Source organism: Watersipora subatra, chromosome 11 (assembly GCF_963576615.1).
Source record: "Watersipora subatra chromosome 11, tzWatSuba1.1, whole genome shotgun sequence".
Lineage (NCBI taxonomy): Eukaryota > Metazoa > Bryozoa > Gymnolaemata > Cheilostomatida > Watersiporidae > Watersipora > Watersipora subatra.
Window position 1 is genome coordinate 12,443,092 of NC_088718.1, and position 27,130 is coordinate 12,470,221.

General features: G+C 39.6%; 22 non-coding genes across 22 annotated transcripts; 11 read left to right on the forward strand and 11 right to left on the reverse strand.

The window, feature by feature from the left end:
• Positions 1-47: 47 nt before the first annotated feature.
• LOC137409297 (5S ribosomal RNA) lies at positions 48-166 on the reverse strand. Its single transcript, XR_010980524.1, has one exon. It is a non-coding gene; the product is annotated as a 5S ribosomal RNA (ribosomal RNA).
• A 134-nt stretch (positions 167-300) lies between these two features.
• LOC137409657 (5S ribosomal RNA) lies at positions 301-419 on the forward strand. Its single transcript, XR_010980867.1, has one exon. It is a non-coding gene; the product is annotated as a 5S ribosomal RNA (ribosomal RNA).
• Positions 420-2,587: 2,168 nt separating this feature from the next.
• On the reverse strand, positions 2,588-2,706 carry LOC137409126 (5S ribosomal RNA). The gene has a single exon (XR_010980367.1). It is a non-coding gene; the product is annotated as a 5S ribosomal RNA (ribosomal RNA).
• A 134-nt stretch (positions 2,707-2,840) lies between these two features.
• LOC137409136 (5S ribosomal RNA) lies at positions 2,841-2,959 on the forward strand. The gene has a single exon (XR_010980377.1). It is a non-coding gene; the product is annotated as a 5S ribosomal RNA (ribosomal RNA).
• A 2,161-nt stretch (positions 2,960-5,120) lies between these two features.
• On the reverse strand, positions 5,121-5,239 carry LOC137409298 (5S ribosomal RNA). Its single transcript, XR_010980525.1, has one exon. It is a non-coding gene; the product is annotated as a 5S ribosomal RNA (ribosomal RNA).
• Positions 5,240-5,373: 134 nt separating this feature from the next.
• Positions 5,374-5,492, forward strand: LOC137409658 (5S ribosomal RNA). The gene has a single exon (XR_010980868.1). It is a non-coding gene; the product is annotated as a 5S ribosomal RNA (ribosomal RNA).
• A 2,155-nt stretch (positions 5,493-7,647) lies between these two features.
• LOC137409127 (5S ribosomal RNA) lies at positions 7,648-7,766 on the reverse strand. The gene has a single exon (XR_010980368.1). It is a non-coding gene; the product is annotated as a 5S ribosomal RNA (ribosomal RNA).
• A 134-nt stretch (positions 7,767-7,900) lies between these two features.
• LOC137409148 (5S ribosomal RNA) lies at positions 7,901-8,019 on the forward strand. Its single transcript, XR_010980388.1, has one exon. It is a non-coding gene; the product is annotated as a 5S ribosomal RNA (ribosomal RNA).
• A 2,143-nt stretch (positions 8,020-10,162) lies between these two features.
• Positions 10,163-10,281, reverse strand: LOC137409299 (5S ribosomal RNA). Its single transcript, XR_010980526.1, has one exon. It is a non-coding gene; the product is annotated as a 5S ribosomal RNA (ribosomal RNA).
• A 134-nt stretch (positions 10,282-10,415) lies between these two features.
• LOC137409660 (5S ribosomal RNA) lies at positions 10,416-10,534 on the forward strand. Its single transcript, XR_010980870.1, has one exon. It is a non-coding gene; the product is annotated as a 5S ribosomal RNA (ribosomal RNA).
• A 2,161-nt stretch (positions 10,535-12,695) lies between these two features.
• On the reverse strand, positions 12,696-12,814 carry LOC137409128 (5S ribosomal RNA). Its single transcript, XR_010980369.1, has one exon. It is a non-coding gene; the product is annotated as a 5S ribosomal RNA (ribosomal RNA).
• A 134-nt stretch (positions 12,815-12,948) lies between these two features.
• Positions 12,949-13,067, forward strand: LOC137409149 (5S ribosomal RNA). The gene has a single exon (XR_010980389.1). It is a non-coding gene; the product is annotated as a 5S ribosomal RNA (ribosomal RNA).
• A 2,137-nt stretch (positions 13,068-15,204) lies between these two features.
• LOC137409300 (5S ribosomal RNA) lies at positions 15,205-15,323 on the reverse strand. The gene has a single exon (XR_010980527.1). It is a non-coding gene; the product is annotated as a 5S ribosomal RNA (ribosomal RNA).
• Positions 15,324-15,457: 134 nt separating this feature from the next.
• LOC137409661 (5S ribosomal RNA) lies at positions 15,458-15,576 on the forward strand. Its single transcript, XR_010980871.1, has one exon. It is a non-coding gene; the product is annotated as a 5S ribosomal RNA (ribosomal RNA).
• Positions 15,577-17,737: 2,161 nt separating this feature from the next.
• LOC137409129 (5S ribosomal RNA) lies at positions 17,738-17,856 on the reverse strand. The gene has a single exon (XR_010980370.1). It is a non-coding gene; the product is annotated as a 5S ribosomal RNA (ribosomal RNA).
• Positions 17,857-17,990: 134 nt separating this feature from the next.
• Positions 17,991-18,109, forward strand: LOC137409182 (5S ribosomal RNA). The gene has a single exon (XR_010980420.1). It is a non-coding gene; the product is annotated as a 5S ribosomal RNA (ribosomal RNA).
• Positions 18,110-20,252: 2,143 nt separating this feature from the next.
• Positions 20,253-20,371, reverse strand: LOC137409301 (5S ribosomal RNA). Its single transcript, XR_010980528.1, has one exon. It is a non-coding gene; the product is annotated as a 5S ribosomal RNA (ribosomal RNA).
• A 134-nt stretch (positions 20,372-20,505) lies between these two features.
• On the forward strand, positions 20,506-20,624 carry LOC137409137 (5S ribosomal RNA). The gene has a single exon (XR_010980378.1). It is a non-coding gene; the product is annotated as a 5S ribosomal RNA (ribosomal RNA).
• Positions 20,625-22,767: 2,143 nt separating this feature from the next.
• On the reverse strand, positions 22,768-22,886 carry LOC137409302 (5S ribosomal RNA). Its single transcript, XR_010980529.1, has one exon. It is a non-coding gene; the product is annotated as a 5S ribosomal RNA (ribosomal RNA).
• A 134-nt stretch (positions 22,887-23,020) lies between these two features.
• On the forward strand, positions 23,021-23,139 carry LOC137409662 (5S ribosomal RNA). Its single transcript, XR_010980872.1, has one exon. It is a non-coding gene; the product is annotated as a 5S ribosomal RNA (ribosomal RNA).
• A 2,161-nt stretch (positions 23,140-25,300) lies between these two features.
• LOC137409130 (5S ribosomal RNA) lies at positions 25,301-25,419 on the reverse strand. Its single transcript, XR_010980371.1, has one exon. It is a non-coding gene; the product is annotated as a 5S ribosomal RNA (ribosomal RNA).
• Positions 25,420-25,553: 134 nt separating this feature from the next.
• On the forward strand, positions 25,554-25,672 carry LOC137409138 (5S ribosomal RNA). The gene has a single exon (XR_010980379.1). It is a non-coding gene; the product is annotated as a 5S ribosomal RNA (ribosomal RNA).
• Positions 25,673-27,130: the final 1,458 nt, after the last annotated feature.

A 27,130-nucleotide genomic window follows, 5' to 3' on the forward strand; every position in this document is an offset into this window, starting at 1 on the left:
AAGAAGCTTGAAAATTCTAAATTAGTATAATTTTGATAAAAACTAAAGGTCTACAGCACCCGGTATTCCCAGGCGGTCACCCATCCAAGTACTAACCGGGCTCGACGTTGCTTAGCTTCAGTGATCGGACGAGAACTGGCGTTTTCAACGTGATATGGCCGTAGACATTTAGTAAGCTTCAACAGACGCTAATGAGAAACGTGGCAATAATCAGCGAACGCCCATTGGACAATATAGTCACGGCTTGGTGAGCATTATTATAACTCTGCGTTAATAGCGTGTCTCGAAGAGCTCATCAGTGTCTACGGCCATATCACGTTGAAAACGCCAGTTCTCGTCCGATCACTGAAGCTAAGCAACGTCGAGCCCGGTTAGTACTTGGATGGGTGACCGCCTGGGAATACCGGGTGCTGTAGACTTTTTATTTATTTTTACATCTTGCTATCTTCATCGCGATCTTCGCGCTATCTTCATCTACATGTACATGTACATGTACATGTACATGTTCATGTACATGAACATGTACTACGTATGCGTTATATATATATACATATACTATGTACTATGTACTATGTACTATGTACTACGTACGTGTAGTGTGTAACAGTATATATAACTTTGCTGCTGCATTTCCGCGTCAAAACCCTTCTGGCAAGCGTGATCAATTAAAGCGCGACACTTTTTGTAGTCGAAGGATGTACTCTACTCGTGTATAACGAAAACTGTTGCAGCGTCCGATCTCAACATAAAAATAACATATTCTCACTTTTAATCCGAAGAAATCTCTTTTAAAGGAAGTTTGTTACTTTTTCTCGACATAAAGTGACGCGCTATCGTAGATCTTATTAGTTTACCGGCTATCTAATGTCTACGCGTGTAAAGACAGGTGAGTAGAAAGCGCCGTTCTTTGGCTTGTTCTTCTCATCTACGAGTTCGAAAGAAAACAGCCCTACATAGAAAGCTTTTACTTACGCGAACAGGTGTGTTAAAAAGATGTTCACGTCGAACCAAATAAAGCGATGCTTTAGAAATGGTGTAATAGCCTCCAAACGAGTACGCTCGCGTTCGACCGCCGCGCGAGTAGCTTCAACTCCTAACGAAACAATCGTAGTACGTCTACTATATACACGTGTAAATTAGGATTCGTTTGCTCTCTTAACATCTGAAAGAGCGGTTAATCGCGCTGCAACGAAACATTTATGCGTACCATGTAAACTAGGATTCGTTCGCTCTCTCAATATTTGAAAGAGCGGTCAATCGCGCTGCCGGTTATTCGTCCAGCTCGCTCATTAGCTATGAAAAGCTATCGAGTTACTTCGAACGCATAGCTTAAAACTTTGCCATTGCGTAACGAATATTCCCGGCTCAAACGAATCGTTGATATTGTGCAAATTAGGAGTCGTGTGTACTCTCATACTTCGACGGCGTGGTTGTTCGCGCTCGATAATATTCGACTCGTTCACTCATTGGCTAAACGCATAGCGTTCAAGATCTCGCCGATTCGTACGAAGGTTGCAGGCTCGTTACCGCCGCTTCACGCGCTTTAGATTATTTCGTCAGCATTTTGAAAACTACGGTAAATATTTTCCTTTTAAATAATTATAATTGCGTGGAAATGACCTTACGCGAAAGTAGGCTTTTCGCTAGAGATAATTCCGCAAAGATAAAAACTGATGGAGCAACCTTAGCTACGCGCTGGCCCGCGCTCATCACCGAACTTAGATGCCGTCGTAACGTAGATTCCACGTTCCGGTTTGTAATTCGTTTCGAAACTTTTTGACACAATTTACCTTTTAGACTTTTACGCATCCGCGAGTACGGTTTTGTTTCATCACGATCGAAGACGATCGCTCGAGTTTACATTACGAGAATGCGTATTTTGCGGCGAAAGGCCGAGTCGAGTTTCGTTTAGTTATTTATTTTAGCTTTTAGGTAAACTCGTAACGCCGACATACGAGTTGCGCAATTAAAAGGAAATCTTAACGCGAGTTTCTTGAGCTATTACGCCGCGCAAAATGAAAACGAATCGAAATTATATCCTCTTTAAAATACACGGGTAGCAGCGGCGCATGGCTGGTGAAGATGAGGAGATTGAAGCTAGCCGGATAGCATCAAGTACTAATAATATTCATATTATCCAGTTTCGGCTAAAACCTTTGAATGGAAATGATTTTTTATTTTATATCAAAAGATAGAGCGAATTAAAAGACTTTTAAATGGAAATGATTTTTTATTTTATATCAAAAGATAGAGCGAATTAAAAGACTTTTAAATGGAAATGATTTTTTATTTTATATCAAAAGATAGAGCGACTTAAAAGACTTTTAAATGGAAATGATTTTTTGTTTTAAATCAAGAGATAGAGCGAATTAAAAGACTTTTAAATGGAAATGATTTTTTATTTTACATCAAGAGATAGAGCGAATTAAAAGACTTTCAAGCGGAAATGATTTTTTATTTTACATCAAGAGATAGAGCGGATTAAAAGACTTTCAAGCGGAAATGATTTTTTATTCTATATCAAGAGATAGAGTGAATTAAAGAAGCTTGAAAATTCTAAATTAGTATAATTTTGATAAAAACTAAAGGTCTACAGCACCCAGTATTCCCAGGCGGTCACCCATCCAAGTACTAACCGGGCTCGACGTTGCTTAGCTTCAGTGATCGGACGAGAACTGGCGTTTTCAACGTGATATGGCCGTAGACATTTAGTAAGCTTCAACAGACGCTAATGAGAAACGTGGCAATAATCAGCGAACGCCCATTGGACAATATAGTCACGGCTTGGTGAGCATTATTATAACTCTGCGTTAATAGCGTGTCTCGAAGAGTGCATCAGTGTCTACGGCCATATCACGTTGAAAACGCCAGTTCTCGTCCGATCACTGAAGCTAAGCAACGTCGAGCCCGGTTAGTACTTGGATGGGTGACCGCCTAGGAATACCGGGTGCTGTAGACTTTTTATTTATTTTTACATCTTGCTATCTTCATCGCGATCTTCGCGCTATCTTCATCTACATGTACATGTACATGTACATGTACATGTTCATATACATGAACATGTACTACGTATGCGTTATATATATATACATATACTATGTACTATGTACTATGTACTACGTACGTGTAGTGTGTAACAGTATATATAACTTTGCTGCTGCATTTCCGCGTCAAAACCCTTCTGGCAAGCGTGATCAATTAAAGCGCGACACTTTTTGTAGTCGAAGGATGTACTCTACTCGTGTATAACGAAAACTGTTGCAGCGTCCGATCTCAACATAAAAATAACATATTCTCACTTTTAATCCGAAGAAATCTCTTTTAAAGGAAGTTTGTTACTTTTTCTCGACATAAAGTGACGCGCTATCGTAGATCTTATTAGTTTACCGGCTATCTAATGTCTACGCGTGTAAAGACAGGTGAGTAGAAAGCGCCGTTCTTTGGCTTGTTCTTCTCATCTACGAGTTCGAAAGAAAACAGCCCTACATAGAAAGCTTTTACTTACGCGAACAGGTGTGTTAAAAAGATGTTCACGTCGAACCAAATAAAGCGATGCTTTAGAAATGGTGTAATAGCCTCCAAACGAGTACGCTCGCGTTCGACCGCCGCGCGAGTAGCTTCAACTCCTAACGAAACAATCGTAGTACGTCTACTATATACACGTGTAAATTAGGATTCGTTTGCTCTCTTAACATCTGAAAGAGCGGTTAATCGCGCTGCAACGAAACATTTATGCGTACCATGTAAACTAGGATTCGTTCGCTCTCTCAATATTTGAAAGAGCGGTCAATCGCGCTGCCGGTTATTCGTCCAGCTCGCTCATTAGCTATGAAAAGCTATCGAGTTACTTCGAACGCATAGCTTAAAACTTTGCCATTGCGTAACGAATATTCCCGGCTCAAACGAATCGTTGATATTGTGCAAATTAGGAGTCGTGTGTACTCTCATACTTCGACGGCGTGGTTGTTCGCGCTCGATAATATTCGACTCGTTCACTCATTGGCTAAACGCATAGCGTTCAAGATCTCGCCGATTCGTACGAAGGTTGCAGGCTCGTTACCGCCGCTTCACGCGCTTTAGATTATTTCGTCAGCATTTTGAAAACTACGGTAAATATTTTCCTTTTAAATAATTATAATTGCGTGGAAATGACCTTACGCGAAAGTAGGCTTTTCGCTAGAGATAATTCCGCAAAGATAAAAACTGATGGAGCAACCTTAGCTACGCGCTGGCCCGCGCTCATCACCGAACTTAGATGCCGTCGTAACGTAGATTCCACGTTCCGGTTTGTAATTCGTTTCGAAACTTTTTGACACAATTTACCTTTTAGACTTTTACGCATCCGCGAGTACGGTTTTGTTTCATCACGATCGAAAACGATCGCTCGAGTTTACATTACGAGAATGCGTATTTTGCGGCGAAAGGCCGAGTCGAGTTTCGTTTAGTTATTTATTTTAGCTTTTAGGTAAACTCGTAACGCCGACATACGAGTTGCGCAATTAAAAGGAAATCTTAACGCGAGTTTCTTGAGCTATTACGCCGCGCAAAATGAAAACGAATCGAAATTATATCCTCTTTAAAATACACGGGTAGCAGCGGCGCATGGCTGGTGAAGATGAGGAGATTGAAGCTAGCCGGATAGCATCAAGTACTAATAATATTCATATTATCCAGTTTCGGCTAAAACCTTTGAATGGAAATGATTTTTTATTTTATATCAAAAGATAGAGCGAATTAAAAGACTTTTAAATGGAAATGATTTTTTATTTTATATCAAAAGATAGAGCGAATTAAAAGACTTTTAAATGGAAATGATTTTTTATTTTATATCAAAAGATAGAGCGACTTAAAAGACTTTTAAATGGAAATGATTTTTTGTTTTAAATCAAGAGATAGAGCGAATTAAAAGACTTTTAAATGGAAATGATTTTTTATTTTACATCAAGAGATAGAGCGAATTAAAAGACTTTTAAGCGGAAATGATTTTTTATTTTACATCAAGAGATAGAGCGGATTAAAAGACTTTCAAGCGGAAATGATTTTTTATTCTATATCAAGAGATAGAGTGAATTAAAGAAGCTTGAAAATTCTAAATTAGTATAATTTTGATAAAAACTAAAGGTCTACAGCACCCGGTATTCCCAGGCGGTCACCCATCCAAGTACTAACCGGGCTCGACGTTGCTTAGCTTCAGTGATCGGACGAGAACTGGCGTTTTCAACGTGATATGGCCGTAGACATTTAGTAAGCTTCAACAGACGCTAATGAGAAACGTGGCAATAATCAGCGAACGCCCATTGGACAATATAGTCACGGCTTGGTGAGCATTATTATAACTCTGCGTTAATAGCGTGTCTCGAAGAGCTCATCAGTGTCTACGGCCATATCACGTTGAAAACGCCAGTTCTCGTCCGATCACTGAAGCTAAGCAACGTCGAGCCCGGTTAGTACTTGGATGGGTGACCGCCTGGGAATACCGGGTGCTGTAGACTTTTTATTTATTTTTACATCTTGCTATCTTCATCGCGATCTTCGCGCTATCTTCATCTACATGTACATGTACATGTACATGTTCATGTACATGAACATGTACTACGTATGCGTTATATATATATACATATACTATGTACTATGTACTATGTACTACGTACGTGTAGTGTGTAACAGTATATATAACTTTGCTGCTGCATTTCCGCGTCAAAACCCTTCTGGCAAGCGTGATCAATTAAAGCGCGACACTTTTTGTAGTCGAAGGATGTACTCTACTCGTGTATAACGAAAACTGTTGCAGCGTCCGATCTCAACATAAAAATAACATATTCTCACTTTTAATCCGAAGAAATCTCTTTTAAAGGAAGTTTGTTACTTTTTCTCGACATAAAGTGACGCGCTATCGTAGATCTTATTAGTTTACCGGCTATCTAATGTCTACGCGTGTAAAGACAGGTGAGTAGAAAGCGCCGTTCTTTGGCTTGTTCTTCTCATCTACGAGTTCGAAAGAAAACAGCCCTACATAGAAAGCTTTTACTTACACGAACAGGTGTGTTAAAAAGATGTTCACGTCGAACCAAATAAAGCGATGCTTTAGAAATGGTGTAATAGCCTCCAAACGAGTACGCTCGCGTTCGACCGCCGCGCGAGTAGCTTCAACTCCTAACGAAACAATCGTAGTACGTCTACTATATACACGTGTAAATTAGGATTCGTTTGCTCTCTTAACATCTGAAAGAGCGGTTAATCGCGCTGCAACGAAACATTTATGCGTACCATGTAAACTAGGATTCGTTCGCTCTCTCAATATTTGAAAGAGCGGTCAATCGCGCTGCCGGTTATTCGTCCAGCTCGCTCATTAGCTATGAAAAGCTATCGAGTTACTTCGAACGCATAGCTTAAAACTTTGCCATTGCGTAACGAATATTCCCGGCTCAAACGAATCGTTGATATTGTGCAAATTAGGAGTCGTGTGTACTCTCATACTTCGACGGCGTGGTTGTTCGCGCTCGATAATATTCGACTCGTTCACTCATTGGCTAAACGCATAGCGTTCAAGATCTCGCCGATTCGTACGAAGGTTGCAGGCTCGTTACCGCCGCTTCACGCGCTTTAGATTATTTCGTCAGCATTTTGAAAACTACGGTAAATATTTTCCTTTTAAATAATTATAATTGCGTGGAAATGACCTTACGCGAAAGTAGGCTTTTCGCTAGAGATAATTCCGCAAAGATAAAAACTGATGGAGCAACCTTAGCTACGCGCTGGCCCGCGCTCATCACCGAACTTAGATGCCGTCGTAACGTAGATTCCACGTTCCGGTTTGTAATTCGTTTCGAAACTTTTTGACACAATTTACCTTTTAGACTTTTACGCATCCGCGAGTACGGTTTTGTTTCATCACGATCGAAGACGATCGCTCGAGTTTACATTACGAGAATGCGTATTTTGCGGCGAAAGGCCGAGTCGAGTTTCGTTTAGTTATTTATTTTAGCTTTTAGGTAAACTCGTAACGCCGACATACGAGTTGCGCAATTAAAAGGAAATCTTAACGCGAGTTTCTTGAGCTATTACGCCGCGCAAAATGAAAACGAATCGAAATTATATCCTCTTTAAAATACACGGGTAGCAGCGGCGCATGGCTGGTGAAGATGAGGAGATTGAAGCTAGCCGGATAGCATCAAGTACTAATAATATTCATATTATCCAGTTTCGGCTAAAACCTTTGAATGGAAATGATTTTTTATTTTATATCAAAAGATAGAGCGAATTAAAAGACTTTTAAATGGAAATGATTTTTTATTTTATATCAAAAGATAGAGCGAATTAAAAGACTTTTAAATGGAAATGATTTTTTATTTTATATCAAAAGATAGAGCGACTTAAAAGACTTTTAAATGGAAATGATTTTTTGTTTTAAATCAAGAGATAGAGCGAATTAAAAGACTTTTAAATGGAAATGATTTTTTATTTTACATCAAGAGATAGAGCGAATTAAAAGACTTTCAAGCGGAAATGATTTTTTATTTTACATCAAGAGATAGAGCGGATTAAAAGACTTTCAAGCGGAAATGATTTTTTATTCTATATCAAGAGATAGAGTGAATTAAAGAAGCTTGAAAATTCTAAATTAGTATAATTTTGATAAAAACTAAAGGTCTACAGCACCCAGTATTCCCAGGCGGTCACCCATCCAAGTACTAACCGGGCTCGACGTTGCTTAGCTTCAGTGATCGGACGAGAACTGGCGTTTTCAACGTGATATGGCCGTAGACATTTAGTAAGCTTCAACAGACGCTAATGAGAAACGTGGCAATAATCAGCGAACGCCCATTGGACAATATAGTCACGGCTTGGTGAGCATTATTATAACTCTGCGTTAATAGCGTGTCTCGAAGAGTGCATCAGTGTCTACGGCCATATCACGTTGAAAACGCCAGTTCTCGTCTGATCACTGAAGCTAAGCAACGTCGAGCCCGGTTAGTACTTGGATGGGTGACCGCCTAGGAATACCGGGTGCTGTAGACTTTTTATTTATTTTTACATCTTGCTATCTTCATCGCGATCTTCGCGCTATCTTCATCTACATGTACATGTACATGTACATGTTCATGTACTACGTATGCGTTATATATATATACATATACTATGTACTATGTACTATGTACTACGTACGTGTAGTGTGTAACAGTATATATAACTTTGCTGCTGCATTTCCGCGTCAAAACCCTTCTGGCAAGCGTGATCAATTAAAGCGCGACACTTTTTGTAGTCGAAGGATGTACTCTACTCGTGTATAACGAAAACTGTTGCAGCGTCCGATCTCAACATAAAAATAACATATTCTCACTTTTAATCCGAAGAAATCTCTTTTAAAGGAAGTTTGTTACTTTTTCTCGACATAAAGTGACGCGCTATCGTAGATCTTATTAGTTTACCGGCTATCTAATGTCTACGCGTGTAAAGACAGGTGAGTAGTAAGCGCCGTTCTTTGGCTTGTTCTTCTCATCTACGAGTTCGAAAGAAAACAGCCCTACATAGAAAGCTTTTACTTACGCGAACAGGTGTGTTAAAAAGATGTTCACGTCGAACCAAATAAAGCGATGCTTTAGAAATGGTGTAATAGCCTCCAAACGAGTACGCTCGCGTTCGACCGCCGCGCGAGTAGCTTCAACTCCTAACGAAACAATCGTAGTACGTCTACTATATACACGTGTAAATTAGGATTCGTTTGCTCTCTTAACATCTGAAAGAGCGGTTAATCGCGCTGCAACGAAACATTTATGCGTACCATGTAAACTAGGATTCGTTCGCTCTCTCAATATTTGAAAGAGCGGTCAATCGCGCTGCCGGTTATTCGTCCAGCTCGCTCATTAGCTATGAAAAGCTATCGAGTTACTTCGAGCGCATAGCTTAAAACTTTGCCATTGCGTAACGAATATTCCCGGCTCAAACGAATCGTTGATATTGTGCAAATTAGGAGTCGTGTGTACTCTCATACTTCGACGGCGTGGTTGTTCGCGCTCGATAATATTCGACTCGTTCACTCATTGGCTAAACGCATAGCGTTCAAGATCTCGCCGATTCGTACGAAGGTTGCAGGCTCGTTACCGCCGCTTCACGCGCTTTAGATTATTTCGTCAGCATTTTGAAAACTACGGTAAATATTTTCCTTTTAAATAATTATAATTGCGTGGAAATGACCTTACGCGAAAGTAGGCTTTTCGCTAGAGATAATTCCGCAAAGATAAAAACTGATGGAGCAACCTTAGCTACGCGCTGGCCCGCGCTCATCACCGAACTTAGATGCCGTCGTAACGTAGATTCCACGTTCCGGTTTGTAATTCGTTTCGAAACTTTTTGACACAATTTACCTTTTAGACTTTTACGCATCCGCGAGTACGGTTTTGTTTCATCACGATCGAAAACGATCGCTCGAGTTTACATTACGAGAATGCGTATTTTGCGGCGAAAGGCCGAGTCGAGTTTCGTTTAGTTATTTATTTTAGCTTTTAGGTAAACTCGTAACGCCGACATACGAGTTGCGCAATTAAAAGGAAATCTTAACGCGAGTTTCTTGAGCTATTACGCCGCGCAAAATGAAAACGAATCGAAATTATATCCTCTTTAAAATACACGGGTAGCAGCGGCGCATGGCTGGTGAAGATGAGGAGATTGAAGCTAGCCGGATAGCATCAAGTACTAATAATATTCATATTATCCAGTTTCGGCTAAAACCTTTGAATGGAAATGATTTTTTATTTTATATCAAAAGATAGAGCGAATTAAAAGACTTTTAAATGGAAATGATTTTTTATTTTATATCAAAAGATAGAGCGAATTAAAAGACTTTTAAATGGAAATGATTTTTTATTTTATATCAAAAGATAGAGCGACTTAAAAGACTTTTAAATGGAAATGATTTTTTGTTTTAAATCAAGAGATAGAGCGAATTAAAAGACTTTTAAATGGAAATGATTTTTTATTTTACATCAAGAGATAGAGCGAATTAAAAGACTTTTAAGCGGAAATGATTTTTTATTTTACATCAAGAGATAGAGCGGATTAAAAGACTTTCAAGCGGAAATGATTTTTTATTCTATATCAAGAGATAGAGTGAATTAAAGAAGCTTGAAAATTCTAAATTAGTATAATTTTGATAAAAACTAAAGGTCTACAGCACCCGGTATTCCCAGGCGGTCACCCATCCAAGTACTAACCGGGCTCGACGTTGCTTAGCTTCAGTGATCGGACGAGAACTGGCGTTTTCAACGTGATATGGCCGTAGACATTTAGTAAGCTTCAACAGACGCTAATGAGAAACGTGGCAATAATCAGCGAACGCCCATTGGACAATATAGTCACGGCTTGGTGAGCATTATTATAACTCTGCGTTAATAGCGTGTCTCGAAGAGCTCATCAGTGTCTACGGCCATATCACGTTGAAAACGCCAGTTCTCGTCCGATCACTGAAGCTAAGCAACGTCGAGCCCGGTTAGTACTTGGATGGGTGACCGCCTGGGAATACCGGGTGCTGTAGACTTTTTATTTATTTTTACATCTTGCTATCTTCATCGCGATCTTCGCGCTATCTTCATCTACATGTACATGTACATGTACATGTACATGTTCATGTACATGAACATGTACTACGTATGCGTTATATATATATACATATACTATGTACTATGTACTATGTACTACGTACGTGTAGTGTGTAACAGTATATATAACTTTGCTGCTGCATTTCCGCGTCAAAACCCTTCTGGCAAGCGTGATCAATTAAAGCGCGACACTTTTTGTAGTCGAAGGATGTACTCTACTCGTGTATAACGAAAACTGTTGCAGCGTCCGATCTCAACATAAAAATAACATATTCTCACTTTTAATCCGAAGAAATCTCTTTTAAAGGAAGTTTGTTACTTTTTCTCGACATAAAGTGACGCGCTATCGTAGATCTTATTAGTTTACCGGCTATCTAATGTCTACGCGTGTAAAGACAGGTGAGTAGAAAGCGCCGTTCTTTGGCTTGTTCTTCTCATCTACGAGTTCGAAAGAAAACAGCCCTACATAGAAAGCTTTTACTTACACGAACAGGTGTGTTAAAAAGATGTTCACGTCGAACCAAATAAAGCGATGCTTTAGAAATGGTGTAATAGCCTCCAAACGAGTACGCTCGCGTTCGACCGCCGCGCGAGTAGCTTCAACTCCTAACGAAACAATCGTAGTACGTCTACTATATACACGTGTAAATTAGGATTCGTTTGCTCTCTTAACATCTGAAAGAGCGGTTAATCGCGCTGCAACGAAACATTTATGCGTACCATGTAAACTAGGATTCGTTCGCTCTCTCAATATTTGAAAGAGCGGTCAATCGCGCTGCCGGTTATTCGTCCAGCTCGCTCATTAGCTATGAAAAGCTATCGAGTTACTTCGAACGCATAGCTTAAAACTTTGCCATTGCGTAACGAATATTCCCGGCTCAAACGAATCGTTGATATTGTGCAAATTAGGAGTCGTGTGTACTCTCATACTTCGACGGCGTGGTTGTTCGCGCTCGATAATATTCGACTCGTTCACTCATTGGCTAAACGCATAGCGTTCAAGATCTCGCCGATTCGTACGAAGGTTGCAGGCTCGTTACCGCCGCTTCACGCGCTTTAGATTATTTCGTCAGCATTTTGAAAACTACGGTAAATATTTTCCTTTTAAATAATTATAATTGCGTGGAAATGACCTTACGCGAAAGTAGGCTTTTCGCTAGAGATAATTCCGCAAAGATAAAAACTGATGGAGCAACCTTAGCTACGCGCTGGCCCGCGCTCATCACCGAACTTAGATGCCGTCGTAACGTAGATTCCACGTTCCGGTTTGTAATTCGTTTCGAAACTTTTTGACACAATTTACCTTTTAGACTTTTACGCATCCGCGAGTACGGTTTTGTTTCATCACGATCGAAGACGATCGCTCGAGTTTACATTACGAGAATGCGTATTTTGCGGCGAAAGGTCGAGTCGAGTTTCGTTTAGTTATTTATTTTAGCTTTTAGGTAAACTCGTAACGCCGACATACGAGTTGTGCAATTAAAAGGAAATCTTAACGCGAGTTTCTTGAGCTATTACGCCGCGCAAAATGAAAACGAATCGAAATTATATCCTCTTTAAAATACACGGGTAGCAGCGGCGCATGGCTGGTGAAGATGAGGAGATTGAAGCTAGCCGGATAGCATCAAGTACTAATAATATTCATATTATCCAGTTTCGGCTAAAACCTTTGAATGGAAATGATTTTTTATTTTATATCAAAAGATAGAGCGAATTAAAAGACTTTTAAATGGAAATGATTTTTTATTTTATATCAAAAGATAGAGCGAATTAAAAGACTTTTAAATGGAAATGATTTTTTATTTTATATCAAAAGATAGAGCGACTTAAAAGACTTTTAAATGGAAATGATTTTTTGTTTTAAATCAAGAGATAGAGCGAATTAAAAGACTTTTAAATGGAAATGATTTTTTATTTTACATCAAGAGATAGAGCGAATTAAAAGACTTTCAAGCGGAAATGATTTTTTATTTTACATCAAGAGATAGAGCGGATTAAAAGACTTTCAAGCGGAAATGATTTTTTATTCTATATCAAGAGATAGAGTGAATTAAAGAAGCTTGAAAATTCTAAATTAGTATAATTTTGATAAAAACTAAAGGTCTACAGCACCCAGTATTCCCAGGCGGTCACCCATCCAAGTACTAACCGGGCTCGACGTTGCTTAGCTTCAGTGATCGGACGAGAACTGGCGTTTTCAACGTGATATGGCCGTAGACATTTAGTAAGCTTCAACAGACGCTAATGAGAAACGTGGCAATAATCAGCGAACGCCCATTGGACAATATAGTCACGGCTTGGTGAGCATTATTATAACTCTGCGTTAATAGCGTGTCTCGAAGAGTGCATCAGTGTCTACGGCCATATCACGTTGAAAACGCCAGTTCTCGTCTGATCACTGAAGCTAAGCAACGTCGAGCCCGGTTAGTACTTGGATGGGTGACCGCCTAGGAATACCGGGTGCTGTAGACTTTTTATTTATTTTTACATCTTGCTATCTTCATCGCGATCTTCGCGCTATCTTCATCTACATGTACATGTACATGTTCATGTACTACGTATGCGTTATATATATATACATATACTATGTACTATGTACTATGTACTACGTACGTGTAGTGTGTAACAGTATATATAACTTTGCTGCTGCATTTCCGCGTCAAAACCCTTCTGGCAAGCGTGATCAATTAAAGCGCGACACTTTTTGTAGTCGAAGGATGTACTCTACTCGTGTATAACGAAAACTGTTGCAGCGTCCGATCTCAACATAAAAATAACATATTCTCACTTTTAATCCAAAGAAATCTCTTTTAAAGGAAGTTTGTTACTTTTTCTCGACATAAAGTGACGCGCTATCGTAGATCTTATTAGTTTACCGGCTATCTAATGTCTACGCGTGTAAAGACAGGTGAGTAGTAAGCGCCGTTCTTTGGCTTGTTCTTCTCATCTACGAGTTCGAAAGAAAACAGCCCTACATAGAAAGCTTTTACTTACGCGAACAGGTGTGTTAAAAAGATGTTCACGTCGAACCAAATAAAGCGATGCTTTAGAAATGGTGTAATAGCCTCCAAACGAGTACGCTCGCGTTCGACCGCCGCGCGAGTAGCTTCAACTCCTAACGAAACAATCGTAGTACGTCTACTATATACACGTGTAAATTAGGATTCGTTTGCTCTCTTAACATCTGAAAGAGCGGTTAATCGCGCTGCAACGAAACATTTATGCGTACCATGTAAACTAGGATTCGTTCGCTCTCTCAATATTTGAAAGAGCGGTCAATCGCGCTGCCGGTTATTCGTCCAGCTCGCTCATTAGCTATGAAAAGCTATCGAGTTACTTCGAGCGCATAGCTTAAAACTTTGCCATTGCGTAACGAATATTCCCGGCTCAAACGAATCGTTGATATTGTGCAAATTAGGAGTCGTGTGTACTCTCATACTTCGACGGCGTGGTTGTTCGCGCTCGATAATATTCGACTCGTTCACTCATTGGCTAAACGCATAGCGTTCAAGATCTCGCCGATTCGTACGAAGGTTGCAGGCTCGTTACCGCCGCTTCACGCGCTTTAGATTATTTCGTCAGCATTTTGAAAACTACGGTAAATATTTTCCTTTTAAATAATTATAATTGCGTGGAAATGACCTTACGCGAAAGTAGGCTTTTCGCTAGAGATAATTCCGCAAAGATAAAAACTGATGGAGCAACCTTAGCTACGCGCTGGCCCGCGCTCATCACCGAACTTAGATGCCGTCGTAACGTAGATTCCACGTTCCGGTTTGTAATTCGTTTCGAAACTTTTTGACACAATTTACCTTTTAGACTTTTACGCATCCGCGAGTACGGTTTTGTTTCATCACGATCGAAAACGATCGCTCGAGTTTACATTACGAGAATGCGTATTTTGCGGCGAAAGGCCGAGTCGAGTTTCGTTTAGTTATTTATTTTAGCTTTTAGGTAAACTCGTAACGCCGACATACGAGTTGCGCAATTAAAAGGAAATCTTAACGCGAGTTTCTTGAGCTATTACGCCGCGCAAAATGAAAACGAATCGAAATTATATCCTCTTTAAAATACACGGGTAGCAGCGGCGCATGGCTGGTGAAGATGAGGAGATTGAAGCTAGCCGGATAGCATCAAGTACTAATAATATTCATATTATCCAGTTTCGGCTAAAACCTTTGAATGGAAATGATTTTTTATTTTATATCAAAAGATAGAGCGAATTAAAAGACTTTTAAATGGAAATGATTTTTTATTTTATATCAAAAGATAGAGCGAATTAAAAGACTTTTAAATGGAAATGATTTTTTATTTTATATCAAAAGATAGAGCGACTTAAAAGACTTTTAAATGGAAATGATTTTTTGTTTTAAATCAAGAGATAGAGCGAATTAAAAGACTTTTAAATGGAAATGATTTTTTATTTTACATCAAGAGATAGAGCGAATTAAAAGACTTTTAAGCGGAAATGATTTTTTATTTTACATCAAGAGATAGAGCGGATTAAAAGACTTTCAAGCGGAAATGATTTTTTATTCTATATCAAGAGATAGAGTGAATTAAAGAAGCTTGAAAATTCTAAATTAGTATAATTTTGATAAAAACTAAAGGTCTACAGCACCCGGTATTCCCAGGCGGTCACCCATCCAAGTACTAACCGGGCTCGACGTTGCTTAGCTTCAGTGATCGGACGAGAACTGGCGTTTTCAACGTGATATGGCCGTAGACATTTAGTAAGCTTCAACAGACGCTAATGAGAAACGTGGCAATAATCAGCGAACGCCCATTGGACAATATAGTCACGGCTTGGTGAGCATTATTATAACTCTGCGTTAATAGCGTGTCTCGAAGAGCTCATCAGTGTCTACGGCCATATCACGTTGAAAACGCCAGTTCTCGTCCGATCACTGAAGCTAAGCAACGTCGAGCCCGGTTAGTACTTGGATGGGTGACCGCCTGGGAATACCGGGTGCTGTAGACTTTTTATTTATTTTTACATCTTGCTATCTTCATCGCGATCTTCGCGCTATCTTCATCTACATGTACATGTACATGTACATGTACATGTTCATGTACATGAACATGTACTACGTATGCGTTATATATATATACATATACTATGTACTATGTACTATGTACTACGTACGTGTAGTGTGTAACAGTATATATAACTTTGCTGCTGCATTTCCGCGTCAAAACCCTTCTGGCAAGCGTGATCAATTAAAGCGCGACACTTTTTGTAGTCGAAGGATGTACTCTACTCGTGTATAACGAAAACTGTTGCAGCGTCCGATCTCAACATAAAAATAACATATTCTCACTTTTAATCCGAAGAAATCTCTTTTAAAGGAAGTTTGTTACTTTTTCTCGACATAAAGTGACGCGCTATCGTAGATCTTATTAGTTTACCGGCTATCTAATGTCTACGCGTGTAAAGACAGGTGAGTAGAAAGCGCCGTTCTTTGGCTTGTTCTTCTCATCTACGAGTTCGAAAGAAAACAGCCCTACATAGAAAGCTTTTACTTACACGAACAGGTGTGTTAAAAAGATGTTCACGTCGAACCAAATAAAGCGATGCTTTAGAAATGGTGTAATAGCCTCCAAACGAGTACGCTCGCGTTCGACCGCCGCGCGAGTAGCTTCAACTCCTAACGAAACAATCGTAGTACGTCTACTATATACACGTGTAAATTAGGATTCGTTTGCTCTCTTAACATCTGAAAGAGCGGTTAATCGCGCTGCAACGAAACATTTATGCGTACCATGTAAACTAGGATTCGTTCGCTCTCTCAATATTTGAAAGAGCGGTCAATCGCGCTGCCGGTTATTCGTCCAGCTCGCTCATTAGCTATGAAAAGCTATCGAGTTACTTCGAACGCATAGCTTAAAACTTTGCCATTGCGTAACGAATATTCCCGGCTCAAACGAATCGTTGATATTGTGCAAATTAGGAGTCGTGTGTACTCTCATACTTCGACGGCGTGGTTGTTCGCGCTCGATAATATTCGACTCGTTCACTCATTGGCTAAACGCATAGCGTTCAAGATCTCGCCGATTCGTACGAAGGTTGCAGGCTCGTTACCGCCGCTTCACGCGCTTTAGATTATTTTGTCAGCATTTTGAAAACTACGGTAAATATTTTCCTTTTAAATAATTATAATTGCGTGGAAATGACCTTACGCGAAAGTAGGCTTTTCGCTAGAGATAATTCCGCAAAGATAAAAACTGATGGAGCAACCTTAGCTACGCGCTGGCCCGCGCTCATCACCGAACTTAGATGCCGTCGTAACGTAGATTCCACGTTCCGGTTTGTAATTCGTTTCGAAACTTTTTGACACAATTTACCTTTTAGACTTTTACGCATCCGCGAGTACGGTTTTGTTTCATCACGATCGAAGACGATCGCTCGAGTTTACATTACGAGAATGCGTATTTTGCGGCGAAAGGTCGAGTCGAGTTTCGTTTAGTTATTTATTTTAGCTTTTAGGTAAACTCGTAACGCCGACATACGAGTTGCGCAATTAAAAGGAAATCTTAACGCGAGTTTCTTGAGCTATTACGCCGCGCAAAATGAAAACGAATCGAAATTATATCCTCTTTAAAATACACGGGTAGCAGCGGCGCATGGCTGGTGAAGATGAGGAGATTGAAGCTAGCCGGATAGCATCAAGTACTAATAATATTCATATTATCCAGTTTCGGCTAAAACCTTTGAATGGAAATGATTTTTTATTTTATATCAAAAGATAGAGCGAATTAAAAGACTTTTAAATGGAAATGATTTTTTATTTTATATCAAAAGATAGAGCGAATTAAAAGACTTTTAAATGGAAATGATTTTTTATTTTATATCAAAAGATAGAGCGACTTAAAAGACTTTTAAATGGAAATGATTTTTTGTTTTAAATCAAGAGATAGAGCGAATTAAAAGACTTTTAAATGGAAATGATTTTTTATTTTACATCAAGAGATAGAGCGAATTAAAAGACTTTCAAGCGGAAATGATTTTTTATTTTACATCAAGAGATAGAGCGGATTAAAAGACTTTCAAGCGGAAATGATTTTTTATTCTATATCAAGAGATAGAGTGAATTAAAGAAGCTTGAAAATTCTAAATTAGTATAATTTTGATAAAAACTAAAGGTCTACAGCACCCAGTATTCCCAGGCGGTCACCCATCCAAGTACTAACCGGGCTCGACGTTGCTTAGCTTCAGTGATCGGACGAGAACTGGCGTTTTCAACGTGATATGGCCGTAGACATTTAGTAAGCTTCAACAGACGCTAATGAGAAACGTGGCAATAATCAGCGAACGCCCATTGGACAATATAGTCACGGCTTGGTGAGCATTATTATAACTCTGCGTTAATAGCGTGTCTCGAAGAGTGCATCAGTGTCTGCGGCCATATCACGTTGAAAACGCCAGTTCTCGTCCGATCACTGAAGCTAAGCAACGTCGAGCCCGGTTAGTACTTGGATGGGTGACCGCCTAGGAATACCGGGTGCTGTAGACTTTTTATTTATTTTTACATCTTGCTATCTTCATCGCGATCTTCGCGCTATCTTCATCTACATGTACATGTACATGTACATGTTCATGTACTACGTATGCGTTATATATATATACATATACTATGTACTATGTACTATGTACTACGTACGTGTAGTGTGTAACAGTATATATAACTTTGCTGCTGCATTTCCGCGTCAAAACCCTTCTGGCAAGCGTGATCAATTAAAGCGCGACACTTTTTGTAGTCGAAGGATGTACTCTACTCGTGTATAACGAAAACTGTTGCAGCGTCCGATCTCAACATAAAAATAACATATTCTCACTTTTAATCCGAAGAAATCTCTTTTAAAGGAAGTTTGTTACTTTTTCTCGACATAAAGTGACGCGCTATCGTAGATCTTATTAGTTTACCGGCTATCTAATGTCTACGCGTGTAAAGACAGGTGAGTAGAAAGCGCCGTTCTTTGGCTTGTTCTTCTCATCTACGAGTTCGAAAGAAAACAGCCCTACATAGAAAGCTTTTACTTACGCGAACAGGTGTGTTAAAAAGATGTTCACGTCGAACCAAATAAAGCGATGCTTTAGAAATGGTGTAATAGCCTCCAAACGAGTACGCTCGCGTTCGACCGCCGCGCGAGTAGCTTCAACTCCTAACGAAACAATCGTAGTACGTCTACTATATACACGTGTAAATTAGGATTCGTTTGCTCTCTTAACATCTGAAAGAACGGTTAATCGCGCTGCAACGAAACATTCATGCGTACCATGTAAACTAGGATTCGTTCGCTCTCTCAATATTTGAAAGAGCGGTCAATCGCGCTGCCGGTTATTCGTCCAGCTCGCTCATTAGCTATGAAAAGCTATCGAGTTACTTCGAACGCATAGCTTAAAACTTTGCCATTGCGTAACGAATATTCCCGGCTCAAACGAATCGTTGATATTGTGCAAATTAGGAGTCGTGTGTACTCTCATACTTCGACGGCGTGGTTGTTCGCGCTCGATAATATTCGACTCGTTCACTCATTGGCTAAACGCATAGCGTTCAAGATCTCGCCGATTCGTACGAAGGTTGCAGGCTCGTTACCGCCGCTTCACGCGCTTTAGATTATTTCGTCAGCATTTTGAAAACTACGGTAAATATTTTCCTTTGAAATAATTATAATCGCGTGGAAATGACCTTTCGCGAAAGTAGGCTTTTCGCTAGAGATAATTCCGCAAAGATAAAAACTGATGGAGCAACCTTAGCTACGCGCTGGCCCGCGCTCATCACCGAACTTAGATGCCGTCGTAACGTAGATTCCACGTTCCGGTTTGTAATTCGTTTCGAAACTTTTTGACACAATTTACCTTTTAGACTTTTACGCATCCGCGAGTACGGTTTTGTTTCATCACGATCGAAGACGATCGCTCGAGTTTACATTACGAGAATGCGTATTTTGCGGCGAAAGGCCGAGTCGAGTTTCGTTTAGTTATTTATTTTAGCTTTTAGGTAAACTCGTAACGCCGACATACGAGTTGCGCAATTAAAAGGAAATCTTAACGCGAGTTTCTTGAGCTATTACGCCGCGCAAAATGAAAACGAATCGAAATTATATCCTCTTTAAAATACACGGGTAGCAGCGGCGCATGGCTGGTGAAGATGAGGAGATTGAAGCTAGCCGGATAGCATCAAGTACTAATAATATTCATATTATCCAGTTTCGGCTAAAACCTTTGAATGGAAATGATTTTTTATTTTATATCAAAAGATAGAGCGAATTAAAAGACTTTTAAATGGAAATGATTTTTTATTTTATATCAAAAGATAGAGCGAATTAAAAGACTTTTAAATGGAAATGATTTTTTATTTTATATCAAAAGATAGAGCGACTTAAAAGACTTTTAAATGGAAATGATTTTTTGTTTTAAATCAAGAGATAGAGCGAATTAAAAGACTTTTAAATGGAAATGATTTTTTATTTTACATCAAGAGATAGAGCGAATTAAAAGACTTTTAAGCGGAAATGATTTTTTATTTTACATCAAGAGATAGAGCGGATTAAAAGACTTTCAAGCGGAAATGATTTTTTATTCTATATCAAGAGATAGAGTGAATTAAAGAAGCTTGAAAATTCTAAATTAGTATAATTTTGATAAAAACTAAAGGTCTACAGCACCCGGTATTCCCAGGCGGTCACCCATCCAAGTACTAACCGGGCTCGACGTTGCTTAGCTTCAGTGATCGGACGAGAACTGGCGTTTTCAACGTGATATGGCCGTAGACATTTAGTAAGCTTCAACAGACGCTAATGAGAAACGTGGCAATAATCAGCGAACGCCCATTGGACAATATAGTCACGGCTTGGTGAGCATTATTATAACTCTGCGTTAATAGCGTGTCTCGAAGAGTGCATCAGTGTCTACGGCCATATCACGTTGAAAACGCCAGTTCTCGTCCGATCACTGAAGCTAAGCAACGTCGAGCCCGGTTAGTACTTGGATGGGTGACCGCCTAGGAATACCGGGTGCTGTAGACTTTTTATTTATTTTTACATCTTGCTATCTTCATCGCGATCTTCGCGCTATCTTCATCTACATGTACATGTACATGTACATGTTCATGTACTACGTATGCGTTATATATATATACATATACTATGTACTATGTACTATGTACTACGTACGTGTAGTGTGTAACAGTATATATAACTTTGCTGCTGCATTTCCGCGTCAAAACCCTTCTGGCAAGCGTGATCAATTAAAGCGCGACACTTTTTGTAGTCGAAGGATGTACTCTACTCGTGTATAATGAAAACTGTTGCAGCGTCCGATCTCAACATAAAAATAACATATTCTCACTTTTAATCCGAAGAAATCTCTTTTAAAGGAAGTTTGTTACTTTTTCTCGACATAAAGTGACGCGCTATCGTAGATCTTATTAGTTTACCGGCTATCTAATGTCTACGCGTGTAAAGACAGGTGAGTAGAAAGCGCCGTTCTTTGGCTTGTTCTTCTCATCTACGAGTTCGAAAGAAAACAGCCCTACATAGAAAGCTTTTACTTACGCGAACAGGTGTGTTAAAAAGATGTTCACGTCGAACCAAATAAAGCGATGCTTTAGAAATGGTGTAATAGCCTCCAAACGAGTACGCTCGCGTTCGACCGCCGCGCGAGTAGCTTCAACTCCTAACGAAACAATCGTAGTACGTCTACTATATACACGTGTAAATTAGGATTCGTTTGCTCTCTTAACATCTGAAAGAACGGTTAATCGCGCTGCAACGAAACATTCATGCGTACCATGTAAACTAGGATTCGTTCGCTCTCTCAATATTTGAAAGAGCGGTCAATCGCGCTGCCGGTTATTCGTCCAGCTCGCTCATTAGCTATGAAAAGCTATCGAGTTACTTCGAACGCATAGCTTAAAACTTTGCCATTGCGTAACGAATATTCCCGGCTCAAACGAATCGTTGATATTGTGCAAATTAGGAGTCGTGTGTACTCTCATACTTCGACGGCGTGGTTGTTCGCGCTCGATAATATTCGACTCGTTCACTCATTGGCTAAACGCATAGCAGTCAAGATTTCGCCGATTCGTACGAAGGTTGCAGGCTCGTTACCGCCGCTTCACGCGCTTTAGATTATTTCGTCAGCATTTTGAAAACTACGGTAAATATTTTCCTTTTAAATAATTCTAATCGCGTGGAAATGACCTTTCGCGAAAGTAGGCTTTTCGCTAGAAATAATTCCGCAAAGATAAAAACTGATGGAGCAACCTTAGCTACGCGCTGGCCCGCGCTCATCACCGAACTTAGTTGCCGTCGTAACGTAGATTCCACGTTCCGGTTTGTAATTCGTTTCAAAACTTTTTGACACAATTTACCTTTTAGACTTTTACGCATCCGCGAGTACGGTTTTGTTTCATCACGATCGAAGACGATCGCTCGAGTTTACATTACGAGAATGCGTATTTTGCGGCGAAAGGTCGAGTCGAGTTTCGTTTAGTTATTTATTTTAGCTTTTAGGTAAACTCGTAACGCCGACATACGAGTTGCGCAATTAAAAGGAAATCTTAACGCGAGTTTCTTGAGCTATTACGCCGTGCAAAATGAAAACGAATCGAAATTATATCCTCTTTAAAATACACGGGTAGCAGCGGCGCATGGCTGGTGAAGATGAGGAGATTGAAGCTAGCCGGATAGCATCAAGTACTAATAATATTCATATTATCCAGTTTCGGCTAAAACCTTTGAATGGAAATGATTTTTTATTTTATATCAAAAGATAGAGCGAATTAAAAGACTTTTAAATGGAAATGATTTTTTATTTTATATCAAAAGATAGAGCGAATTAAAAGACTTTTAAATGGAAATGATTTTTTATTTTATATCAAAAGATAGAGCGAATTAAAAGACTTTTAAATGGAAATGATTTTTTGTTTTAAATCAAGAGATAGAGCGAATTAAAAGACTTTTAAATGGAAATGATTTTTTATTTTACATCAAGAGATAGAGCGAATTAAAAGACTTTCAAGCGGAAATGATTTTTTATTTTACATCAAGAGATAGAGCGAATTAAAAGACTTTTAAGCGGAAATGATTTTTTATTCTATATCAAGAGATAGAGTGAATTAAAGAAGCTTGAAAATTCTAAATTAGTATAATTTTGATAAAAACTAAAGGTCTACAGCACCCGGTATTCCCAGGCGGTCACCCATCCAAGTACTAACCGGGCTCGACGTTGCTTAGCTTCAGTGATCGGACGAGAACTGGCGTTTTCAACGTGATATGGCCGTAGACATTTAGTAAGCTTCAACAGACGCTAATGAGAAACGTGGCAATAATCAGCGAACGCCCATTGGACAATATAGTCACGGCTTGGTGAGCATTATTATAACTCTGCGTTAATAGCGTGTCTCGAAGAGCTCATCAGTGTCTACGGCCATATCACGTTGAAAACGCCAGTTCTCGTCCGATCACTGAAGCTAAGCAACGTCGAGCCCGGTTAGTACTTGGATGGGTGACCGCCTGGGAATACCGGGTGCTGTAGACTTTTTATTTATTTTTACATCTTGCTATCTTCATCGCGATCTTCGCGCTATCTTCATCTACATGTACATGTACATGTACATGTACATGTTCATGTACATGAACATGTACTACGTATGCGTTATATATATATACATATACTATGTACTATGTACTATGTACTACGTACGTGTAGTGTGTAACAGTATATATAACTTTGCTGCTGCATTTCCGCGTCAAAACCCTTCTGGCAAGCGTGATCAATTAAAGCGCGACACTTTTTGTAGTCGAAGGATGTACTCTACTCGTGTATAACGAAAACTGTTGCAGCGTCCGATCTCAACATAAAAATAACATATTCTCACTTTTAATCCGAAGAAATCTCTTTTAAAGGAAGTTTGTTACTTTTTCTCGACATAAAGTGACGCGCTATCGTAGATCTTATTAGTTTACCGGCTATCTAATGTCTACGCGTGTAAAGACAGGTGAGTAGAAAGCGCCGTTCTTTGGCTTGTTCTTCTCATCTACGAGTTCGAAAGAAAACAGCCCTACATAGAAAGCTTTTACTTACACGAACAGGTGTGTTAAAAAGATGTTCACGTCGAACCAAATAAAGCGATGCTTTAGAAATGGTGTAATAGCCTCCAAACGAGTACGCTCGCGTTCGACCGCCGCGCGAGTAGCTTCAACTCCTAACGAAACAATCGTAGTACGTCTACTATATACACGTGTAAATTAGGATTCGTTTGCTCTCTTAACATCTGAAAGAGCGGTTAATCGCGCTGCAACGAAACATTTATGCGTACCATGTAAACTAGGATTCGTTCGCTCTCTCAATATTTGAAAGAGCGGTCAATCGCGCTGCCGGTTATTCGTCCAGCTCGCTCATTAGCTATGAAAAGCTATCGAGTTACTTCGAACGCATAGCTTAAAACTTTGCCATTGCGTAACGAATATTCCCGGCTCAAACGAATCGTTGATATTGTGCAAATTAGGAGTCGTGTGTACTCTCATACTTCGACGGCGTGGTTGTTCGCGCTCGATAATATTCGACTCGTTCACTCATTGGCTAAACGCATAGCGTTCAAGATCTCGCCGATTCGTACGAAGGTTGCAGGCTCGTTACCGCCGCTTCACGCGCTTTAGATTATTTCGTCAGCATTTTGAAAACTACGGTAAATATTTTCCTTTTAAATAATTATAATTGCGTGGAAATGACCTTACGCGAAAGTAGGCTTTTCGCTAGAGATAATTCCGCAAAGATAAAAACTGATGGAGCAACCTTAGCTACGCGCTGGCCCGCGCTCATCACCGAACTTAGATGCCGTCGTAACGTAGATTCCACGTTCCGGTTTGTAATTCGTTTCGAAACTTTTTGACACAATTTACCTTTTAGACTTTTACGCATCCGCGAGTACGGTTTTGTTTCATCACGATCGAAGACGATCGCTCGAGTTTACATTACGAGAATGCGTATTTTGCGGCGAAAGGTCGAGTCGAGTTTCGTTTAGTTATTTATTTTAGCTTTTAGGTAAACTCGTAACGCCGACATACGAGTTGCGCAATTAAAAGGAAATCTTAACGCGAGTTTCTTGAGCTATTACGCCGCGCAAAATGAAAACGAATCGAAATTATATCCTCTTTAAAATACACGGGTAGCAGCGGCGCATGGCTGGTGAAGATGAGGAGATTGAAGCTAGCCGGATAGCATCAAGTACTAATAATATTCATATTATCCAGTTTCGGCTAAAACCTTTGAATGGAAATGATTTTTTATTTTATATCAAAAGATAGAGCGAATTAAAAGACTTTTAAATGGAAATGATTTTTTATTTTATATCAAAAGATAGAGCGAATTAAAAGACTTTTAAATGGAAATGATTTTTTATTTTATATCAAAAGATAGAGCGACTTAAAAGACTTTTAAATGGAAATGATTTTTTGTTTTAAATCAAGAGATAGAGCGAATTAAAAGACTTTTAAATGGAAATGATTTTTTATTTTACATCAAGAGATAGAGCGAATTAAAAGACTTTCAAGCGGAAATGATTTTTTATTTTACATCAAGAGATAGAGCGGATTAAAAGACTTTCAAGCGGAAATGATTTTTTATTCTATATCAAGAGATAGAGTGAATTAAAGAAGCTTGAAAATTCTAAATTAGTATAATTTTGATAAAAACTAAAGGTCTACAGCACCCAGTATTCCCAGGCGGTCACCCATCCAAGTACTAACCGGGCTCGACGTTGCTTAGCTTCAGTGATCGGACGAGAACTGGCGTTTTCAACGTGATATGGCCGTAGACATTTAGTAAGCTTCAACAGACGCTAATGAGAAACGTGGCAATAATCAGCGAACGCCCATTGGACAATATAGTCACGGCTTGGTGAGCATTATTATAACTCTGCGTTAATAGCGTGTCTCGAAGAGTGCATCAGTGTCTACGGCCATATCACGTTGAAAACGCCAGTTCTCGTCCGATCACTGAAGCTAAGCAACGTCGAGCCCGGTTAGTACTTGGATGGGTGACCGCCTAGGAATACCGGGTGCTGTAGACTTTTTATTTATTTTTACATCTTGCTATCTTCATCGCGATCTTCGCGCTATCTTCATCTACATGTACATGTACATGTACATGTTCATGTACTACGTATGCGTTATATATATATACATATACTATGTACTATGTACTATGTACTACGTACGTGTAGTGTGTAACAGTATATATAACTTTGCTGCTGCATTTCCGCGTCAAAACCCTTCTGGCAAGCGTGATCAATTAAAGCGCGACACTTTTTGTAGTCGAAGGATGTACTCTACTCGTGTATAACGAAAACTGTTGCAGCGTCCGATCTCAACATAAAAATAACATATTCTCACTTTTAATCCGAAGAAATCTCTTTTAAAGGAAGTTTGTTACTTTTTCTCGACATAAAGTGACGCGCTATCGTAGATCTTATTAGTTTACCGGCTATCTAATGTCTACGCGTGTAAAGACAGGTGAGTAGAAAGCGCCGTTCTTTGGCTTGTTCTTCTCATCTACGAGTTCGAAAGAAAACAGCCCTACATAGAAAGCTTTTACTTACGTGAACAGGTGTGTTAAAAAGATGTTCACGTCGAACCAAATAAAGCGATGCTTTAGAAATGGTGTAATAGCCTCCAAACGAGTACGCTCGCGTTCGACCGCCGCGCGAGTAGCTTCAACTCCTAACGAAACAATCGTAGTACGTCTACTATATACACGTGTAAATTAGGATTCGTTTGCTCTCTTAACATCTGAAAGAACGGTTAATCGCGCTGCAACGAAACATTCATGCGTACCATGTAAACTAGGATTCGTTCGCTCTCTCAATATTTGAAAGAGCGGTCAATCGCGCTGCCGGTTATTCGTCCAGCTCGCTCATTAGCTATGAAAAGCTATCGAGTTACTTCGAACGCATAGCTTAAAACTTTGCCATTGCGTAACGAATATTCCCGGCTCAAACGAATCGTTGATATTGTGCAAATTAGGAGTCGTGTGTACTCTCATACTTCGACGGCGTGGTTGTTCGCGCTCGATAATATTCGACTCGTTCACTCATTGGCTAAACGCATAGCGTTCAAGATCTCGCCGATTCGTACGAAGGTTGCAGGCTCGTTACCGCCGCTTCACGCGCTTTAGATTATTTCGTCAGCATTTTGAAAACTACGGTAAATATTTTCCTTTGAAATAATTATAATCGCGTGGAAATGACCTTTCGCGAAAGTAGGCTTTTCGCTAGAGATAATTCCGCAAAGATAAAAACTGATGGAGCAACCTTAGCTACGCGCTGGCCCGCGCTCATCACCGAACTTAGATGCCGTCGTAACGTAGATTCCACGTTCCGGTTTGTAATTCGTTTCGAAACTTTTTGACACAATTTACCTTTTAGACTTTTACGCATCCGCGAGTACGGTTTTGTTTCATCACGATCGAAGACGATCGCTCGAGTTTACATTACGAGAATGCGTATTTTGCGGCGAAAGGCCGAGTCGAG